The sequence below is a fragment of the Panicum virgatum genome, unplaced genomic scaffold, assembly GCF_016808335.1.
Source record: "Panicum virgatum strain AP13 unplaced genomic scaffold, P.virgatum_v5 scaffold_4378, whole genome shotgun sequence".
Taxonomy (NCBI): domain Eukaryota; kingdom Viridiplantae; phylum Streptophyta; class Magnoliopsida; order Poales; family Poaceae; genus Panicum; species Panicum virgatum.
This window is the reverse complement of record NW_024376383.1, coordinates 52,910-66,376: the sequence shown is the minus strand read 5'-3', so window position 1 is coordinate 66,376 and position 13,467 is coordinate 52,910. Positions and strand designations below refer to the sequence as shown.

Here is a 13,467-nt window from a genome sequence, read left to right as displayed (position 1 = left end):
GGGGTTCATGATAGAGGCTTATTGCACCGAAGAGATTGTAGAATACTATCAGGATTACTTGGTGGACAAGAAAGGTATTGGCGTGATTGCATCTCGTCACACGGGAAAGTTAGAAGGGAAAGGAACGAGGGGGAGGAAAACATTCGTTGATAGGGCATACCATCAAGTGGCAAGCTCTCATTTCAGTGTCCTACACCAGTTGGAGATTATGTCTCCGTTCATCGAGCAGCACCTTAATATTGTTCGTGCAGAAAGCAACAGCCGATCAGATGCTTGGGTCATGAAGGAGCACAAACAACGATTTGCCACCTGGCTCATGGACCAAAACATAGAGGAGGGAACAACTGTTGAGGGAGTCACATTGAAACTGCTGGCTTTGGGTCCTTTTGCACAGGTCAGGACATGGCAGGCATACGATATTAATGGGTATACATTCTACACAATCTGCCAAGGATAAGAAAAGTGTCTGCCAAAACCGTGGAGTTTGGATAGACGCCATCGATGACACGACGGGAAACAAGGTCATATTTTGGCCTTATAGAGGACATATGGGAGCTTGACTATGGAAGGACCATACAGATTCCTGTGTTTAGGTGCCAATGGGTCAAACACCCACAAGGTGTAGAGGTGGACAACTACACTTATCAGCAGCGGTGGACAATTTATCCACCGCTGCTGCTATATGTTAGCAGCAGTGGTGGATTACGTTCACCGATTCTGATAGTGTCCCAGATTTTTTTGAACATCGATTTTAGTTTTTAAACAGTGTTCTTATGACCCTCCACCAAAAGTTGTTTTGGTTTTTTGCTCCTCTTGGGCCTATAAATACCCTCCAGTGCCCCCACCTCTTGCCAAGCTACATCAGTAGAAACAATGCCTCACATATTCTTCTCCTCCTTCCTTGCCTTTCTGCTTATTGGGATAGGTTGCATGTAATGCAAACTCCAAGTTGTGGAAAAATCCTAATCTCTCGCCGGATGCAACTATTCCGGTGGGAGTTCCAGGTTGTGGAAAAATCCTAATGGATTTATTCCATAACTAGTTGCCTTGCAGCTGCCCTACCCTCCTTTATAGAACTTGCAGGTGGTGTACATCTCAGCTAATATGAGTCCTACCCACCGGCTGAGAAAATACTCACTGAGGTGTACACCACCTGCAAGTTCTACAAAGGCGGTTGCAAATCCATCAAGTTAGTGGATAAATTGTGTGTATGTTGACATTTTTTTATAGTTGTGGAGAAAATGCTTGCTGAGATGACTATAACATGAGTGCATGGCAAATGTGTTCTTGTTGTTTAAGGTATGATATTGCAAGAATATATAAAAGTAGAGGGGTAAATAGAAGAACTAAATATAAAAGAAATAAATAGAAGTAAAGGAGTAAATAGAAGAATTAAATATAGAAGAAATGTATTCTTGATGCAGGTTGGAGAAATGTATTATAGAATAAATATAATAAGTATAAGGCACTTAGCAGCAGCGGTTGGAAAAATTCACCGCTGCTGGTAAGTGAGGGTGGCCGGACCCACTCCATTAGCAGCAGTGGTGGACATTTACTACCGCTGCTGCTACGAGACTTAGCAGCAGCGGTTGGAAAGGTGCACCGCTGCTGCTAACTGTGGGCGGCCGGCCCCACTCCAGTTAGCAGCAGCGGTTGACCCTATCCCTAAAATCCACATATTGCCGGTGTTTCTTTCATATTGCTTCCACTCACCACCTGGGTCACTTGTGAAGTTAGCCTCATCATCTAAGTTTCAACGTGATACATAGTTCACTTTATCCTTTTCATGTGGGGGCTTGCTATTATCTTAGTATAGCATATTTATTGAACTAGAGAACTTATTTGCATTTTTTTGTCAACACTACAATATTTTATGAATTTAATTGTATTTTTGATGATTTACTGCAAAAAGAAATTAATAATAAACAAATAGCCTCGGAAAATAAATATATTTTGTGGAGGGGTATCATATGTCCATATAGCATCCCAAAAAGTTTGGACAAGAAAATCCATATGTTGCCGGTGTTTCTTTCATATGGCTTCCACTCGCCACGTGGATTACTTGTGAAGTTAGCCTCATCGTCTAAATTCAACGTGATACATAGTTCACTTTATCCTTTTCATGTGGAGGCTTGATATTCCCTTAGTATAGCATGTTTATTGAACTAGATAACTTATTTGCATTTTTTGGTCAATACTACAATATTTTATGAATTTAATTGCATTTTTAATGATTTACTGCAAAAAGAAATTAATAATACACAAATAGCCTCGGAAAATAAATATATTTGGTGGAGGGGTAACATATGTGCTCCATGAAACATCTCAATTAATAATGCAATACACAACGTTTCTGTATATGTATAAATCACTAATAATGTTTACTTTATCAACTATTAATTCCCGAAAATCCCTATGTATTGTTGGCCCCTAACTGAAAGGCATCATATGAACGTTGTGGCCGACCTCTGCCGTTTCACAATGCACGAAGTATGCAACCGGCAAGGTCGGTTCTTTGATCCAGAGTCATACCTAACACGCGACGACAAATTCAAACGGCTTATCGACTGGGAGCACCATTCATTTTAATGAACTTGTATTAATTATTTCTGTGCAGCCTTCTGTGCATATATTGTATGTTTGTATATATGTGTAAATATATATATGTATATCTGGTGAAGCTGGATGTATATAGGATAACTAAATGTGTGTTAACTTTGTCACAGCTTTATTATCGCATGTGTTAGAGAAAAAGCAACGAAAATGCATTTCAATTATATATTCGAGGTGTGCTACAATACCGGTGATCCCATTTTGTTGATGTGTTTCGAAAATACTAAATATCTGCATTTCAAATCAAACGGCAAATGCTATCACAAATAGCGGGAACCAAATGCTTTTAAAATGGCGGGAAACATAAACAGAGCAGGACATTCAAATGTTGCGCCAATATTCAAACATTAGCAGAGGCGGTGGAAAATTCATTACACTGCCTCTGCTACAGACTTAGCAGAGGCGGTGGGTACAACCCACCGCCTCTGCTAGACCAAATAGCAGAGACGGTGCACAGAGTCCACCGCCTCTGCTAAGTACATAGCAGAGGCGGTTCGAATCACCGCTGCTGCTAGCTTCGGGTTAGTAGCAACACTAGCGCAGCAGCGGATCTTTCCACCGCCTCTGCTGTGGCCTCTGGGACCGCCTCTGTAGTGCTGTTTGTGTACTAGTGGCACTCTCGCCCTCCACAATGCTGGAGATTATTTTAACTTGTATGTTTTATGTTTGGCTTGCACTAGACCGTCGATCTAGGCTCTCGCACGGGTTGGATTCTTTAGAAACAGGTATGCCCACAAATCCAACGCAACATACGCATCTCTGCAACACTTAGTTGTTGAATATGTCTTCTTTTAGTGAGCCAACACTCTGCACAGTACAACATCGCAGGTCTAATAGCCGTCCTATAGAACTTGCCTTTTAGCTTTTGTGGTACCCTACTGTCACATAGAACACCAGATGCTTGACGCCATTTCATCCATCCTGCTTTGATTCTATGGCTCACATCTTCATCGACATCCCCATCTTTTTGTAGCATTGATCCCAAGTATCAAAAAGTATCCTTCTTGGGCACTACATAACTTTCCAAACTCACATCTCCTTCCTCTTGTCTACCAGTAACGAAGTCACATCTCATATATTTAGTTTTAGTCCTACTAATTCTAAAACCTTTCGACTCTAGAGTCTGCTGCCACAGCTCTAGTTTCCTATTTACTCTTGCTTGGCTTTCATCCACTAGTACTACATCATCAGCAAACAACATGCACCATGGGATATCTCCTTGTATATCCCTTGTGACCTCATCCATCACCAAGGCAAAAAGGTAAGGGCTCAAAGCTGATCCTTGATGTAGTCCTATGTTGATTGGGAAGTCACTTGTGTCACCGTCATTTCTTCGAATACTAGTCACAACCTTGTTGTACATGTCTGTAAGGAAAATGGACCCCTACCCATTATACCTTAAAGGTTTTGGGGTTTGATGACAACATTAACCAATGGGACTAAGATTGTGTCATGTTGTATGTGATTAAGTCCCAGGGATGAAGATGATGGCTTGGTGTGTAAAACACCTCATTGAAGGCATCAAAAGGCTATAGAAGAGGTACAAGTGAAGACTAAGCAAAGACCCAAGTCACGGCAAAGAAATACGGTGAGAGGACAAAGCTGCAGAATCAACTTTCACACGACAGACGGTCCGCCGTGTAACGGCGGACGGTCTGGCGTCCACGGACCTGCGGCTGCATGGCATCCGACAACAGCCCGGCGACAAAGTCTACAAAAGACGGATGGTCCAGCGTGCAACGCCGGACGGTTCGTCACTACACAACGGACTACAGCGGCCGAGAACGCGAAGGAAGGAAGGAGCGGCTAAGTTACACACGACGGACGGTCCATCGCTACACGATGGACGACAAGGAATGAGAGATATTCAAGACAGCGGGCAAAGCAACTCTACACGACGGACGGTTAGGACTTTATGATTTCCCCCCCCCCCTCTTAGGCGTCCGGTTCACTTTCAATGTCCTTAATGAAGGCCACATACTTTGTTAGGACTTTATGATTTTCCAAAGCCCACCGCATAACCTTCCTTGGTATCTTATCATAAGCCTTCTCTAAGTCTATGAAAACCATGTGTAGGTCTTTCTTTAGCTCCCTATGCCGCTCCATAACTTGTCTTAAAAGAAAAATTGCTTCTATGGTTGATCTCCCTGGCATGAACCCAAATTGGTTCATGGTAATACACATCAATCTTCTCAAACGATGCTCTATAACTCTCTCCCATAGCTTCATCATATGGCTCATCAGCTTAATCCCTCTGTAGTTAGTGCAGCTTTTGATATCTCCCTTGTTCTTGACGATTGGTACTAATATACTTCTCCTTCACTCTTTGGGAATCTTGTTCGATCGTACAATCTGGTTAAAAAGCTTTGTTAGCCAAACAATAGCTATATCTCCTAGGCATCTCCACACCTCAATTGGGACCGCACCAGGGCCCAGTGCCTTGCCCCCTTTCATCCTTTTTATGGCTTCTCTAACCTCAAACTCTTGAATCCTACGCACAAAGTGTCTATTGCCATCATCAAAGGAGTCATCCAACTCAATGGACGTGCTCTCACTCTCCCCATTGAACATGTTATCAAAGTACTCACGCCACCTTAGTTTGATGTCCTCCTCCTTAACCAAGAGTTGATCCCTTGCATCCTTAATACACTTGACTTGATTGAGGTCCATTATCTTCCTATCACGAACCCTAGCCATCTTGTAAATGTCCTTCTCTCCTTCCTTTGTACTCAGCCTTTGGTAAAGGTCATCATATGCTCTGCCCTTTGCCTCACTCACTATTCGCTTTGCAAACTTCTTTGCCACCTTGTACCTCTCTATGTTATCTGTACTCCTATCATAGAACACACATTTGTATCGCTCTTTCTTCTCCTTAAGGGCCTTTTGTACATCCTCGTTCCACCACCAAGTCTCTTTAGTTGCACCTTTGCTCCCTTTGGTAACACCAAGCACTTCCGCAGCCACCTTCCTAATGCAAGTTGCCATCTTCTTCCACGTGTTGTTTGCATCTTCGCCTTCTTCCCAAGAGCCCTCCGTGATAACCCTTCTCTTAAAGTCTTCCGACGCCGCCTCTTTTAGTTTCCACCACTTCGTTCTCACGGCTTTGACTTGTTTATCCCATCTGGTACATAGACGAAAGTGGAAATCAGCCACACGAGCTTGTGTTGAGAGACAACACACTCTCCCGGTATTACCTTACAATCCAAGCATGTCCTCTTATCCTCTCTTCTTTTGAGAATGAAGTCAATCTGACAAGCGTGATGGCCACTACAGAAGGTCACCTCCCTAAAGAAGGTGTTGGCTACCATCAGATTGTAAGCTATAGCAAAGTCTAAGACTTCCTCTCCCTCCTGATTCCTACTACCATACCCAAACCCTCCATGTGCCACCTCGTAACTTGCATTAGACAACCCTACATGGCCATTGAGATCTCCTTCTATGAAAAGCTTCTCACTGGTGGGTACCGCTCTAACCAAGCTATCTAGGTCATCCCAAAACTGCCTCTTTGTACTCTCATCATGGCCTACCTGGGGAGCATATGCACTTATAACGTTGAAGACTAAGTCACCAACAACAAGCTTGACTAGGATGATCCTACCCCCCAGCCTCTTGACGTCCACCACTCCATTTTTCAGACTCTTGTCAATCAAGATGCCCACTCCATTTTTGTTTGCAACTGTTCCTGTGTACCAAAGCTACAGCCTGTGTTCTCCACCTCCTTCGCTTTCTGACCCTTCCATTTCGTCTCCTGGACGCATAGGATATTTACACGTCTCCTAATCGCTATGTCAACTAACTCTCTTAACTTACCTGTGAGGGACCCTACATTCCAGCTACCTAGATGGATCCTAGTTGGCTACGACTAGCTTCCTTACCCCTCGCACCAGCCGAGTCAGGTGCGAAGACCCTTGCTCATTTAGCACTACACCCAGGAGACGATGTAGCGCGCCACTAAGGAAGCGACGACCCGATCCTTGCCCACTTAACACTGCGTCCAGATCACGATACGGCGCGGCACCAAGGGGGTGACGGCCCGGCCCTTGCTCATTTAACACCATACCTGGGTTGCGATATGGCGCGCAGCTAAGAGGGTTACGCCCCAATGGTTTTCTCTTGGGTTTCATCTCCATAAGAGTAGCTGGGTTCTACATTGGCTCGCCACGCCTAACACAACCCTCCTCCTTTATCCGGGCTTGGGACCGGCATTGTTGAAACATCGTTGAAACAACACGGCAGAGATAAAATAAAGGCTTCAACGGTTTCAAAAAATTAGATTGTGAAGGAAATGATCAGATAGAGCTAATACAGTTTGAACCATCATGGTGGCCAATAAAACCAATAGGGAAAAAATTTGATCATCACACCATCTCCTCACAGAAAAAACAGCACTGCTACATACAAAAAGCAGAACCAGGACCAAAGAAAAAAGCTCACCCAGAATTCAGTATACAAACACGGCACACAAGCAGAAAGATTGAGAGACTGAAGAGTTGTGACTCATCTGCATACATCAACAGCAGTCTTCCCACTCATAGGAGAAGCAGGAAAAGGGAAGAAAGATTTCAAACAAGGTGCACTAGCACGAACTTGAAGGATCGTCCAACTAATTAGTGCAGTGACGTAGCTATTCGTAGTAGTTAATAGTTGTGCACTTGTGCTAGCTCCTGATTGTGTGTTGTCCATTCAAATGACAATAAGTATATACTAGAAACACAGCGCGGCTTTGCCGCACCCTCAATGGAGTTGACCAGTACACTATGTCAATATTAGCAAGATCAAACATATTAATCCCACTTGGCAGCTGTTGGAGCTCCAGTTTTTCTTGTTCTGTCTTGTAAATTTTACCTTCGCCCCTCTGGGCGTTTCCTACTTTTCAATATAACATGCAGCTCTCCTGCAGGTTCATTAAAAAAACAGATTAATCCCATGTTTTAATGGTTCCATAGCCTATTCTGAGTATATAGTTAGCTGTTGCATACGTAGGATGATCATATTGCAAAAGGACAATGTTGTGTTATAATAAAAAGGTAAATTTGTCACCTGAGTTAAAAACTGATGGCCAGCTTAAGATTTGGGTCAGAAAATTCCGTCTTGTGCATTGTTATTGTTCTGGAGCAACTCGATGTTTCATTAGAGTATTGTTCCTAGTATGGAAGCATTTGCCTAGATCCAGCATTCAAGTGCACTTGTTGGCCTATCTCGCCCGACCCCTAGCAAGAAAATGTGTCTATCAAAGTGAAGTACCAGAGTGAACCAATCCATGATAATATAAAGATTAACTATCACAATGCTATGATGGCACCAAAATGCTAAGCAACATGCTACATGTATAGAACTATAGATGGCACTCAATCAGGTGGTCTTCTTCTGCTCAGTTGTTTGATATCTTTGGGATCAGCTTGCATGCTCTGAAAGTTACAGTATAGTAGGAAGTATAGATCATAAGGTAAAATAGCAATAAAAATTTTAATTTGTGATACTTAGCCCACTCATTTTTGCATAAGGACAATACAAAGCATTGTAGCATTAAGATTCAAATCACAGTGAATCAGTGATGCTTTAGCATCAAAGGGTTAACAGACAGGAAAGTATGAAGAACTGATTCGGGGGAGAGTATAAGCAAAAGTAGCTTACTCGTTGTCATAGTTTGTGCCTGGACAGTCAGACTTTGTGCATGTATCTTTGGAATAATGAAAATTCAGTACTGGCATATTCCTTATCATATTGTCCCACTAGTATCTTTGTGATGTTATGAAGGCATAGAGATTTATTTATTGTTTCTTTTCTTTAACTTCAACATGGCTCATGTTGTCCAATGCACGCTGGTACTGTGACCAATATTTCCTGAACACACTAGTATTATGGCCAACTATGAACATGAGAAAAATTACAATGCAAAACTCTCAAATAAGATTTATAGTTTACATGTGTTAGCTAGGAGTACTCAGTTTTAGTTTGTATGTTTGGAAAAAATCAATCTTTTTGTTCAGGCAATTCCCTATTATTTTAAAAGAATGTTGTTTGACAGTTCAGGGTGGAAGCTCATTTAGCAAGGTAATATACAATGTAATCGTAGTCTTCAGTTGGCCTTGCACAACGGACAACGAGATGCAAGCGACTGCTAATTTACAATTAAAGTACCAGAAACGCTAACAAAGGTCGTACAAGTAGGGTAGCCTTTGTTACCTATTCCATGTTTCAATTTCAGTACCTTGTGAAGCATATTAAGTCTACGGATATTAAAAATAGTAGCATAGCATTGTCCACTGAAATCACTGGATCAAAATATAAGGCCATTATACCTAGAAATAATTTTTGCCTAAAGGAATAGCGAGTGGCTCAAGTAATCAGTGGACCAGGTTCTGCCTACTTACTGGACAAATAAAGCCTTGATCACTGCGATCTAAACGGACATATTATTAGTCGACATTCTGTCGAACACATGCAGCGTGTGTCAGACATTTGGCAAGCTAGCATATCTATGACAGTAGGTGTGCGCCGAAGACAGTGCTGCTGTTACTATCCAGGCAGCTGCCCAGGCGCCGGGAGGACCCGCGGAGCACCGGCCTTCTTCGTCGCTCGGCGCTCGCACCTTGCTCTTCACCAGCGTGTGGACAGCTTGGCGCCTCCACGGGCAGTGGGATGAGGGTGCCGAACGATGGTTGCTCTGGCGCAGGTGGGGGGGGGGGCGGGTGGCGCCGGTGGAGCCGAGGGAGGAGGCAAAGCCCGGCCCTGTGGCGCAGCGTCCCGAGCACGGGCCCCGTAGCCGGGAGCAGTGGGATGTGACGAGGGGTTCTGCGGGCGTTGGAGGGGTGCGATAGGAAGGGGGATGGCGCCGCATGTCCGGCGCCGTGGGTCCTATGGGTGGCTGCAGTGCCCTCGTCCTCTCCTTGCTATAGCCTATAGGTAACAAGCATAACCATACTAGATAGACTAGCCAAGAGTATTCGCATTCTTATGACACCAGCCGATCAACCCGTGACAGTGCATTGGCTAGTTTTTGTAACGTGAAATAATTAGTTTTTTGGGGTATGATGATACATTGAATGTAATATTTTAGCTTCCTTTGGACGAAAATTGAGGTGAAAAGACAAGCAGATAAGATTGATAAAGAGTAAAATACATCTCCGGTCCCTAAACTTGTCACGTTGTGTCATCCCGGTCCCCGAACTCTGAAAGTAGCTGATTGGGTCCCTAAACTCAGTTCGGGTCTCAACGAGGTCCAAACGGGTATGCCACCTTGGACTGTCATGTGGGACCCCCACGCACACCCTCCTCTTCGCCCCACCGATCCCCTATCTTTTCCTCCCGAATCCATTCATTCCTCTTCGAACAGACTTCGGCGGCCGTCAAACTGTGTGGCCGTCGCCTTCTTCTTTTGTTCCTATGCTCCCAGACACCCATGGCTTTCGGACGTGAGCACCACGAGGGGGAGGACTACGGCGGCCACCATGGGAGAGGTCCGGCGGCTGCAGGAGGGGTACGCGTGGGCGGACTTGTCGTTGCTGGAGCCGACAGGCACCGCGGGGCGCGGGCGCGTGCGCGGCGTGGGGCGTCGCGTGGTGTTCCTAGTGCTGCGGCAGGGCGCGGGCACCGAGCAGTGCGTGGTGGCCGGCGGGGGCGGCACGGTTCGCGGCGAGGCTGAGCTGGGAGTTCGTGTGGACGTCGCCGGCTTCGTGTCACTGCCGGGGGAGCCCGTCCGCGGCTCCACCCTGCAGGTGGAGATCCAAGTGGAGAAGCTCCACTGAGTCTGAGCAGGGCCGTCCCCAATTGCACTACTGAACTTATTGTTTGCAGGAGTAGGTCACTTGTTTTTGCCTGGATTAACATGCTAGTAGTATCTGTTACTTGGTCAACTTTTCAATATAGAAACTAAATTTGAGGTTCTGCTTGTGTGTTAGCCGAAGGTTATAGCTTCAATCCTTAAGGCCACAATACTTTAAAAAAGGGCAAATTGCATATCTGCCCTCGTTTGTACCTACAACTGTATGTTTGCCCCTTCTTTTTAAGGTTTGCATGTTTGCCCCTGTTTTTCATGTGTGAATCATCCGTTTGCCCCTGATTTCCAACGGCGTCCACCGAGGCAGCTTCCAGCGAATAAAGAAAAGGAAGTATGGAAAATCTAGATAGGAAATGTCTCTCCTACCCCTGCTCTGTTGGCTCTCTCGTTGGGGGAGGACCGGCGGAGGTGGCAGAAGACTGAGGCGCGGGGGAAAGGCGGAGGGGCGAAGGGAGCGGGTGGGGCTGCCTGGGCGGCCGGAGTCGCGCGGGGGTCGGGAGGCCGCGCCCGCCCGCCAGTAGTGCGGAGGAGCAGGCGGAGCCCGTGGCCACCGACGGCGCGGAGGAGCGGGCGGATCCCGTGGCAGCCTGCGAGCGTCGCCTCTCTCCTCCCCCGCGCTCTCGTCCTGCGCCGGCGAGCGTCGCCTCTCCGCCTCTTCCTGCCTCGCCGCCGCCGGGGTGAAGACAGGGACGAGGCCCGTGGCGCCGGCCATGGGCCCGGCCCGCTCCTCACGACGGCGGCTAGCAGGAGCGGAGGTGGCGCGCTGTCCCACCGAGCGCCTTGGTCTTCCCGCTCGACACCAACAGCTTGCTCCGCGACTGCCAGCGCACGCCGCCGGAGGTCCGGAGCTCGACCGCCAGCACCCCAGCTGAATGCTAGCGCCCCGGCGGTGAAGGACCTGGGCTGGCGGCCGTGCGCGACGCGGAAGCAGTGGCGCAGGTCGCCCGTGAGTGTAGAGAAGGCGGCGACGCCACTGCCGCCGTCATCGCCGCAGCGGCCGCGCCAGTCCCACGCGGCGACGGCGTCGTTGAGGGGCGCGTGGGCGAGGCTGCGCACTGGGGCCCGCTCCTCCAGCATCCAGTTGTACACCCGCGCGGCGGCGCCGGGCGCGGCCAGCTGCCTCCCAGTCCCACGCCGACGAGCGCCGTAGAGCGCCGCCTCATCCTCCGCCGGTGAGCGGATGTCTTTGACTCTTTGTTGATGCTGACGAGTGGGTCCCACAAGGGCATATGTGTCTTTTCAACTGCCATTTAACACCGTCACCGGCTCTTAACAGAATAGGGGCAACTGGAAGCTTTAGATTCAAAAAAAAGGGGCAAACATGCAAAGTAAAAATAAGGGGGGCAAACATGCAATCAGAGGACGAAATGAGGGTAGTTTTGCAATAGCCCCATTAGAAAAAAAGGATTGAAATTGTGCAAACAGTGCTTCTGTAATCCTTATAGGTTTAAACAACCATTCAACGGGTTACTTACCGTCGATTTGATGATGTTCCTATGTGAAATATTGATGTATCGGTAGGAAATTAATATAATCTTTGAGTGTGAAATACCGGTGTATTTTCACTTTATACATTCGCAGAAATCAAATAATTACTACAATTCATAGTAATTTCACTTGTTATATTTATGGTTTTGTTGTCATGTTTTTCATTCTATCATAATTGTTTCTAGCAATTGATGGGTATTACGGTTGCTAGAGATAAAGAGGCTAATTTAACACTCAGATTTTATTTTATTGTTTTATGCTTCTATTTGTAGGAAGTTTATTTGACACTCAGATTTGGGCAGGAAACTGCCGTATTTCAGAGTAGGTCGAGCTAACGTCATTGTGGAGTCCGGTGCCACGTTAGCTAACGAGTCTGCCCTATGCCCGTTTGGACCTCGATGAGACCCAAACATAGATTAGGGACTGGGATAGTCACTTTGAGACTTTAGGGACTGGGATGACATAGCGTGACAAGTTTAGGGACCGGAGATGGATTTTACTCATTGATAAAGGAGGCAGAAGTAGAGAAACTGGCACAATAGAATTTCCAGGCATATTCGTCTTTGCAACACAGTCGGATATGAAACCTCGTCACCATTAATCAAGTTTCGTTATCACATAGTATTAGTAGTCTATTTTTACCACATTAATCAGCCCCGTACCGAACATAACATTTGGTCACCAAAGCTCGCATAGAGAAAACCCGGAAAAAAATAAAGAGTTTCAGGCGTGATTATTGTAGGGGTAGCAATATTTTAATAAGCTCTAGTACACTTTTTAGTTGCCCGTTGCTTAGGGGCGTATCCGCGTATGGTTCTACATATTTTAATAGAAAAGGAAAAAAAAGTGTCCAAGTTGTGTATCGATCCTTGTTGGATCTGCTAGTTGATCAACTATGTGGGAATAGAAGGCTAGGTAGCTGATGTTAATCCAATGGCTATGGTTGATCATGGTTTAAAATAGAAGGACAGATGTTTCTGATTATTGTGGGATTTTTTAGATTTTTTCTTTTTCTAAAGCACTCGTAAACAGTGCATCTTTTTAGACCTCTAATTAGTAAAGTAAGATTATTCAAAAACGTACGAGACTACTAGGCTTAAAATTCTAAAGTCCCATAGCATATATGTAAAGATGTAGCTAGGTATAGAACCAGAACACGCAACACCAATTGATACATGATCTAGCAATTACGACACAATTTTTGGTACCTCCGCGCCCACCAAACTTCTTGGGCTCGCAGCGCCTGGGGTCGGCGACGAGGAGGGTGCGGTCATAGCGGCCGAAAGATGTCCTTGACCTCCTTCTTGGTGGCCTTGTCGACGTACTTTTTGGCTGTGGGTGTCGCCGTTCACCTTGATGAGTCCATGCCTCGGCCACGGCCATCTTCTTCCGTCTTGGGGTTCAAAACCAACCGTAATGCAGAAGAAGCAGAATCAATTCAAGATAAACAGAAAGGAAAAGATATAAAGGTGAAATCCGAACAATGTCTCACGGGCCACACATTTCGCCCAACAGGTGGTGTGCATCGCCAATTGCCGTGTTCACGCAGCCACCTAGCCATGCCTTGGCACACCCACCATACCTTG

The 13,467-nt window shown here is 46.0% G+C and overlaps 1 long non-coding RNA gene and 1 other non-coding gene across 2 annotated transcripts; both read right to left on the bottom strand.

Moving 5' to 3' along the window:
- Positions 1-6,896: 6,896 nt before the first annotated feature.
- On the bottom strand, positions 6,897-6,982 carry LOC120694242. Its single transcript, XR_005683392.1, has one exon. It is a non-coding gene; the product is annotated as a small nucleolar RNA Z102/R77 (small nucleolar RNA).
- Positions 6,983-7,444: 462 nt separating this feature from the next.
- LOC120694241 lies at positions 7,445-13,195 on the bottom strand. The gene is made up of 3 exons (XR_005683391.1): positions 13,090-13,195; positions 7,654-7,823; positions 7,445-7,507 (listed from the first exon to the last, which is right to left on the bottom strand). It is a non-coding gene; the product is annotated as an uncharacterized LOC120694241 (long non-coding RNA).
- Positions 13,196-13,467: the final 272 nt, after the last annotated feature.